Raw genomic sequence first — 9428 nt, forward strand, 5'->3', positions numbered from 1 at the left:
TTAGTGCCGCCATGTTGTCCCCCTCATCCTTCAATGTCCCAGATGAGAAGAGACGACCTGTGTTCAAATACTAGTTGAAATAATTTCAAATACTTTATCTGTGTTTGATTGAGCTTACCTGGCAAAATAGAACCAATGGAATATTTGCAAAAGTGCATACCCCACCCATCTGGCACTCCATCCAGGCTACAGCCAATGCTAAAAGGATTTGAACCCAGGTTTGTAGCAGAGATGATTTGTGAGAGACTATGGCTCCAGTGGCCATTGTGAGTGTATGTCCAGTCCAGCAGCTATGTGACTGTTCAGGTTTGCACTGAGCCTTGAGCGTTCCCTGACCTGTCTGTCCATGACAGATTAGCCCAGGTCAGAGGTCATGCTCGGTGAGGAAACGTCTTTTCCTAATGGTAGCCCTGCAGGAGCAACAATGAGAACACCGAAACATCAAGTTTGGGCTGCAAGGCAATGGTGCTGTGTGTCTACTGCTTGAGTATTGGGAATGGGATGCATGATAGTAGGACATTGTATAGTTATTTCTAGTGCTTGTAGGATACATCCTATATGCTTTAATTAAATTCTTATGGCTGCAGGGGCAGTATTGAGTAGCTTGGATGAAAGGTGCCCAGAGGTGCCCAAGGTAAACGGCCTGCTCCTCAGTCCCAGTTGCTAATATATGCATAGTATTATTAGTATTGGATAAAAAACACTCTGAAGTTTCTAAAACTGTTTGAATGATGTCTGTGAGTATAACAGAACTCATATGGCAGGCAAAAACCTGAGAAGAAATCCAAACAGGAAGTGAGAAATCTGAGGTTGGTCGATTTTCAACCCAGCCCCTATTGAATTCACAGTGGGATATGGATGAAGTTGCACTTCCTAGGGCTTCCACTAGATGTCAACCGTCTTTAGAAACTTGAATGAGGCTTCTACTGTGTTGTGGGGCTGAATGGGAGCTGAATGAGTCAGGTGTCTGGCAGAGAGCCAAAGGCTGGTCACCGCGCAATTCACATGAGAGTGACCTGCATTCCATGGCTTTCCTACAGACAAAGGAATTCTCCAGTTGGAACTTTATTGAAGATTTATGATAACAACACCCTAAAGATTGATTCTATACTTAGTTTGATAAGTTTCTTCGAACTGTAATATAACTTTTTGAAGTTTTCGTCCGACGTTCGGATGGACCTGCAAGAGCGTCTGGATTTGTGTGTTAAACGCGCTAACAAAAGTAGCTACTTGGACATAAATAATGGCAATTTTCGAACAAATCAAGTGCATTCTGATGAAGATAATCAAAGGTAAGGAAATATTTATAATGTGATTTCTGATTTCTGTTGACTCCAACATGGCGGAAAATTTTATTTATTTTCTGAGCGCCATCTCAGATTATTGCATGGTTTGCTTTTTCCGTAAAGTTTTTTGGAAATCTGACACAGCGGTTGCATTAAGGAGAGGTATATCTATAATTCCATCTGTATAACTTGTATTTTCATCTACATTTATGATGAGTATTTCTGTTGAATTTTTGTGGCTGTGCAAAATCACTGCATGTTTTTGGAACTAGTGAACGTAACGCGCCAATGTAAACTCAGATTTTTTGATATAAATATTAACTTTATCAAACAAAACATACATGTATTGTGTAACAAGAAGTCCTATGAGTGTCATCTGATGAAGATCATCAAAGGTTAGTGATTAATTTTTTTGTCTATTTGTGCTTTTTGTGACTCCTCTCTTTGGCTGGAAAAACGGCTGGGTTTTTCTGTGATTTGGTGGTCACTCAACATAAACGTTTGTGGTGCTTTCGCTGTAAAGCCTATTTGAAATCAGACACTGTGGTGGGATTAACAACATGTTAACCTTTAACGGTATAAGATACATGTATGTTGGAGGAATTTTAATTATGAGATTTCTGTTGTTTTGAATTTGGCGCCCTGCACTTTCACTGGCTGTTGTCATATCATCCCGTTAACGGGATTGCAGCCCTAAGAAGTTTTTAAGAGTGTAGCTTTGAGATTGAAATGTATTTATTGGTTTTATGACAATCAGAACAAACACAGATTACATCAATATTTCTGATTGAATATACCGGGAGGGAAGGAAAAGCGTCTAAACTGAGGGGAATTAGCTGACAACCTCTATGACAACCTGAGGATTTTATAAATTGGGGAAATATTATCTGAGCCAGACTGGTGGAGTTAGAAACCAGAGCCATGTTGTTGTCAAGTGGTTTACTGCCTGTGGGTGCCAGCTACAGTATACCCACTAACCAGGCCTGTCTCTTCCCATACCAAAACTGCCGTGTGTTGGTAAGGCTTTTTAAAAATGTAACATTTATTTAACTAGGCAAGTCAGTTACGAACAAATATGTATTTACAATGACGGCCTACTCCAGCCAAACCCTAACCCAGACGACGCTGGGTGAATTGTGCACCGTCCTATGGTACTCCCAATCACAGCCGGTTGTGATACAGCCTGGAATCGAACCAAGGTCTGTAGTGATGCCTCTAGCATTGAAATGCAGTGCCTTAGACCGTTGCGCCACTTGGGAGCCCTTCTTTAACATGCCTATCAGGTTCAGGAACTCACTGGGTAACTGAAAGCAAAATTAGGGTTTGCAGTGGCTCTGAGGCACGAGGGCTTGTCTGTATTCGGCTGTATGATGAGGGCTTGTTATAATCAATTAGTTAATTCATTCATTCAAAAAAATTATAGATCATAGTGTGTGGCACAAAATGTGTTCACCTGATTTATATACTTAGACCTCTTACTTTGGCTGTCTGTTACACAGAGGATGCACTTAATTCACCCCCACCAAACTCTCTGTTTTCTAGTGGTGCTAAAACAGAAGCTGGTAGGAATACTCTAAATCCCATAGGAATGTGACTTTGACAGCTAAAGGATGCACCCCAAATTACACCCTATTCCCTATATAGTGCACTACTAATGACAAGGTTCCATAAAGTTCTGGTCAAAAGTAGTGACTAGTTAGGGAATAGGGTTCCTTCCATTTGGGAAGCAGTTCTAATGATATGGGTACTACGGTAGGACTAAGCTGGGGTCTGGACAAGGCTCTGTACATTCCTGCATATGTCATTATACAGTTGAACCATTTAAACCTGCATTGTGATGGAGAAGTGAAGTGATATCTTATGTGCTAGGAGGACAGGTATGGTCCCCCCCCACACACAACATGGTGGAGGTTTCACAAAGCTGATGAGCTGAAGGGATCTTTCTTTGGCTGAGGGTTTAAGCTTGTTTTTTCTGACTGTTGAACTAACTAGTGTCATCCTTGTTACATCAGAGTACAGAGTCTAAGGAACGGGAGTCTATGGACAAGAGTTAGAGTCAGGAGTCAGCAGACAACCTTCACAGCCTTAATGAAATCCTACTATTACTGCATATATCAATGTGTGAAAGAGCTGGTCTTCCTGATATCTCCCAAATAACTCCCAATGTGATAGAAAAGACATGCAGTCTTTGGCTCCAGAGCTAAAAGAGTTATAAAATGGAGCGATTACACACTCCAGACATCTGGTGAGCTGGAGAGCAGAGCCATATCCTGAAAAGACCTCCTTGTTCCTTACTGGATGAAAGAGGAACGCAACGTAATACTGAATATTTGATTCAACATAATTACCTCTAATAAACTCATTATGTAATTAGTCTTGGTCGGTCCACAGTCAGTTAAACCCAATAAATGTCAGTGTTGTCTGGCTGAGGCAGACAGGCAGGACAGGCAGGTACACAAACAAACAAACATCAATCTGTCTGATCTTGAAGAGCTGAAGCAAATTGGTGTGTGTGTGTGTACTGTATATGTCTGTACCAAGTTAAATCCCAAACAATTTTGTAATGTTATAATGAGTCAGCAAACATTTTCATTTCTAAATTGGACTAGATTCCCCTCGGGTGGTGAGTCTAAACTTCCTGTCATAAATGCGACACGCGGGTATCCCTAACTCTGGGGCACGCTAAGCACAGGATGGGAAGGTGTATGCCAATACCTCCACAATGTAAGGGCCTGATTGTGTGAGAGGTTGCCTGGTCAAGGCTTAATGCTGTACTGAGATATCTGGGCATGGCTACTACCATTGTAACTGCAGCCAATTCCCCTCCATCCTCCATCCCTCTAACGTCTTCTGAATCTGAGCCAGACGGACACTAAGTTTCCACAGCTTCCTACTGAAATCAATGCGTCTCCCGGACACTGCCGGGTCAGGGCTGTCAGATGGCACTAAATGGACGCCATTAGGGCTCTGAAAGGTCAGAGGTCAGTACTTGATGTCGTCATCAGAGACAGCGCTGAAGACAAGTGTGTCTTTGTTGAGTTAGGGGGGAAATCCAAGTAAGTTTATATCTGTCAAAAACGCCTGGCCTGTATAATAAAGGTAAAGAATAGGGGGATGCTATGTGAAATATTGATGCGTTAAAGGCTGCTTCCGTGTAAGTTATCATTTCAATTAGAAAATAAACCAAGGGGGCCTCCCGAGTGGCGCAGCGGTCTAAGGCACTGCATCGCAGTGCTTGAGGCGTCACGACAGACACAGTTTCGATCCCAGGCTGTGTTACAGCAGTCCGTGACTGGGAGACCCATGAAGCGGCGCACTACTGGCCCAGCGTCGTCCAGGTTAGGGGAGGGTTTGGCCGGCATTTCCTTGTCCCATCGTGCTATAGTGACTCCTTGTGGCGGGCCGGGCACCTGCAAGCTGACTTTCGGTTGCCAGCTGGACAGTGTTTCCTCCGACATATTGGTGTGGCTGGCTTCCAGGTTAGGCAAGCAGTGCGGCTTGGCAGGGTCGTGTTTCGGGGGACGCATGGTTCTCAACATTCGCCTTTCCCGAGTCCATAGGGGAGTTGCAGTGATGGGACAAGACTGTAACTACCAATTGGGTAGAAAAAGGGGTAAAACAATGTATATGTTTTTAGCACAGACATTTAGACATTTCACAAGAACTCAAACAGAATCATCACAAAACCCTACCAGCCAGCAATATGCCAACAGAATCCCAACCAACATCCCTCACTATTGAAAGCTGCTAAATAACTTGCATAGATAAACTGAGTATCATGTGTTCCTCACCATAAACAGTTACCATTCTCTGGCTACTGTGTGGTGGAGTCGAGTGGAGTGGAGGGGTTGTGGTGGGCCTGTGGAATGACTCAGTGAGTGCATCTCAAATGGCATGAGCCCATGTCAAAGTAGTGCACTATAAAGGGAAGAGGGACCCATTTGGAACACATTGTAATGTCATTACAACACACGTCAGCTGGAGTGGGTGCTGAGGTAAGCAGTATGCACAGAGCATTCAGAAGACACAGGCAAGAATGTCTGAAAAAACACTTCAACAAGGTTTTTGGCACCATGCATAGATGTTACTACATAATTTGTGAAATGAGATTATGTGGTTAGTATGAAGAAAAAACATGCAAAATGGTTGTTTGATTCTACTGCCACTGTTAATAATTGGTTTGATGTATCTGAGTAGCTGTGGTCTGGCTCCTTAAGATATTACGGATACTGTGCAAAGACAGAGCCTCCATTAGATTGACCACATCCACAGATACTACAACTATTACTTCAAAGCATCCCTATAACATGGAATCCAATTCTATCTGTCTTTCTCAAAGACACTGAAACACAGATGCCCAGTCGGTAATGGAAGTGAGACTTTATGGTGAGTAGTTGAGAATGCAGGTCAACCTCTTCCTGTTGTCTGTGTACCCTATAGATCACCATCACAGGACGTTTCCACAACTTGCACCCTATTCCCTATGTAGTGCACTACTTTTGACCAGAGGCTCATGGATCCTGGTCATAATAGGGAATAGGGTGCCATTTGGGATGCAACCCACATTCCCCAACCCAGAAAGGACTGATGGCTTGGACAGCAGCAATCATCCAGCGACCAGCCGTTGTCTACAGATCAGAGGAAATTACTGCATTACTGAAATGGAAGCCTTCCATCCTTTCCGTCCACCACCGCGTCTGTCCAGGATTGGAAAACCAGCAGCTCGCACATTTCATTGGCCCAATAAAAAAAGATTTGTTAGATGACAGACAGACAGACCCACTCTGAGAGGAGAGAGCCTGGGAAGAATGATGAAGCAGAACATGATATAGCCTAGCTGTGGGGAAGTGGTGGGCATTCAACCCCTCGCTCCAGACAGTTAGTGTACTGAGGCACAGTGCCAGAGCATGTTAAGCAGCACTACTTAGCATTTGTAAGGAGAGCTGCCAACGGTGTTAGAATATGGTGCGTTAGGGCTTCAACCACCTAAATATAAATATATTTATTTAACATTTTAATAAAACAAATTTTCATAAAACAAACTACTGCTGTTTTAATGTATACTGAACCAAAATATAAACGCAATATGTAAAGTATTGGTACCATGTTTCATGAGCTGAAAAGATCCCAGAAAAAAATCCATACACACAAAAATATTATTTCTGTCAAATTTGGTGAAGAAATGTGTTTACATCCCTGTTAGTTAGCATTTCTCCTTTGCCAAGATAATCTATCCACCTGAAGTGTGGCATATCAATAAACTGATTAAACAGCATGATCATTACACAGGTGCACCTTGTGTTGGGGGCAATAAAAGGCCACACTAAAAGGTGCAGTTTTGTCACACAACACAATGCCACAGATGTCTCAAGTTTTGAGGGAAGGTGCAATTGGCATACTGACTGCAGAAATATCCACCAGAGCTGTTACCAGAGAATTGAATGTTAATTTCTCTACCATAAGCCGCCTCCAACATGGTTTAAGACAATTTGATACTATGTCCAACTGGCCTCACAACCGCATACCACGTCTAACCACACCAACCCAGGACATCCACATCTGACTTCTTCGCCTGCGGGATCGTCTGAGACAAGCCACCCGGACAGCTGATGAAACTGAGGATTTCTGTCTGAAATAAAACCCTTTTGTGGTGAAAAACTTATTCTGATTGGCTGGGCCTGGCTCCCAGGTGGGTGGGTTAGGGTTAGCCCTAATCCATAGATTAGGGCCTAATGAATTTATGTCAATTGAATGATTTCCTTATATGAAATGTAATTCAGTAAAATCGTTGAAATTGTTGCATGTTGCGCTTATATTTTAGTTCAGTATATTTTAAACTTTGAACTAAACACAATACATTTGAAAGTGGGTGAAGGGATGAGAAAAGCGCTGACTGGAGTGAAAAACTAAAATGAATCCCTCCTCCTCCACACAAAAGTCACAATAGAATTCCCTGTAGTTGTAGCCACAATAGTCTCAGCGACACTCGATACCTCCACCTTTAAGGGCTGAAACCCAGTAGCCCACCACGGCCGTCCAGCGATGTATTATTGTGATATCGCTAATTTGTCTGCCAATGACTGGTCCAGGGAGTATTCTCTCTCCGCCCACTCCCTAACAAATCACTGGTAATTGGGCTATTACTCTGTCTGTCGCCATGTCGACTCTGCCTGTGTTGTTGGGTGACCGGTCAGCCTGAAGGGAGGAGCCCTGAGGGGAGGGGCCAGAAGGATCAGGGGGATCAGGGATCTGTCTCACCTTGTCTGTCTAGTCTCAGGTATGTCTGTCTGCCATGAGGATGGACACAGCCCTGCCCTGCCCAGCTACAGTTCAGTGATGTCCAGGGGGAGAGAGCTGTCAATCAATCACCTCTCAGACAGGACCTCCCAGTCGGTCACAATCCCAACATTTACTTTAGGTTCTTTAGAACACACCAGTATTCTAACTGAGAGTATTGTTTATAACGCTAAACCTGCCCTCGCCTGCCCCCTCTCCCCCTTGACCCCCACCTCTCTCACGCTCCCTCTCTTTGTTACGATTGTCAGTCAAGACAGGCCACTTTCACATACTGGTAATTATGAACATTTCTATGTCTCCTCCTTCTCTTCTCCCAAGCAGCACTCAACAGGTCACCTGTCACTTGAACTTAAGCTGCTGTTATGACATTATCCTCCTCTATGGTTTCACTGCAACACAACAGACACTTTTTGAGTGTAATTTGTCTGGCTGACTGAGGAGGCTCAACGTTATAAGGGATAGTAGCCAGTGCCACAGTGTAAAAGTGTTTCATTTTTATAACATTTTCATATGAGGAACACCACATGAGGTCAAAAGTGCTGTCAAAAAGCGCAAATACCTTATGGCCCTCAAGTATTTTAATCTGGTTATTTTCTGCTAGGGGTTCTCACTGACAGGGCCTGTGTGTGTGTACTGGCCTGGGACAATGAGAAGAAACTAGGGTTTGGTCCTTAACATTAGGGTCATCATCTGTTTTTCCTCACATCTCTGTCCAAATAGACTCTCCTCCTACTAGTACTGACTATATGGCCTAACCCTAACTCTAACCCTAACCTAACCCTAACCTAACCCTAACCATAACCTAACCCTAATCCTAACACTAACCCTAACCTAATCCTAACCTTAACCCCAACCCAAACCTAATCCTAACCTAAACTCTAACCTAACCCTAACCATACCCTAACCCAAACCTAATCCTAACCTAACACTAACCCTAACCTAACCCTAACCATAACCTAACCCTAACACTAATCCTAACCTAACCCTAACTCTAACCTAACCCTAACCATACCCTAACCCAAACCTAATCCTAACTCTAACCCTAACCTAACCCTAACCTAACCCTAACCATAACCTAACCCTAACCCTAACCCTAACCCTAACCCTAACCCTAACCCAAACCTAATCCTAACCTAACCCTTACTCTAACCCTAACCTAACCCTAACCATAACCTAACCCTAACCCTAACACTAACCCTAACCTAATCCTAACCTTAACCCTAACCCAAACCTAATCCTAACCTAACCCTAACCCTAAACCTAACGCTAACCCTAACCTAACCCAAACCTAATCCTAACCTAACCCTAACACTAACCATACCATAACCCAAACCTAATCCTAACCCTAACCCTAACCCTATAAAAGATGAGACAAGCCTGATTATGTGTTTCCTTGATATCAATCTGACAGCTAGTTTACGTGACCCACTGCACTGATCACTCAATAACTTGTAATCTTGCATCCACCAGCAGTGTACGTAGTAACATTGAATGGAGCATTGCCCAATAACATACTGTATGGACCAGACTGAGATGAGAGGCCAAAAGTCCAAATTGCTTCCAAGTTAACATCCAAGGATTTTTCTTCTGGGCATCTTTCCAAGAGCTTCATATTAATAGTGATTCTGTTGTCATATTTATAGCTTGTTCTGAAGGTTTTGCTCTCTACTGATCACATAAAAGCCTATAAGATGGCAACAGAAATGTGTAGGGTGTATAGCTACAAATCCTGAACTCATCAGGTGAAATACACCATGTAAAAAAATTACAAAAAATCCACCTATAATTTAAACTGTGATATTTTTTGAACTGAGAAATGCAATGGCTGAAATACAGAAAATTGTC

The sequence above is a fragment of the Oncorhynchus clarkii genome, chromosome 26 (genome assembly GCF_045791955.1).
Source record: "Oncorhynchus clarkii lewisi isolate Uvic-CL-2024 chromosome 26, UVic_Ocla_1.0, whole genome shotgun sequence".
NCBI classification, from domain to species: domain Eukaryota; kingdom Metazoa; phylum Chordata; class Actinopteri; order Salmoniformes; family Salmonidae; genus Oncorhynchus; species Oncorhynchus clarkii.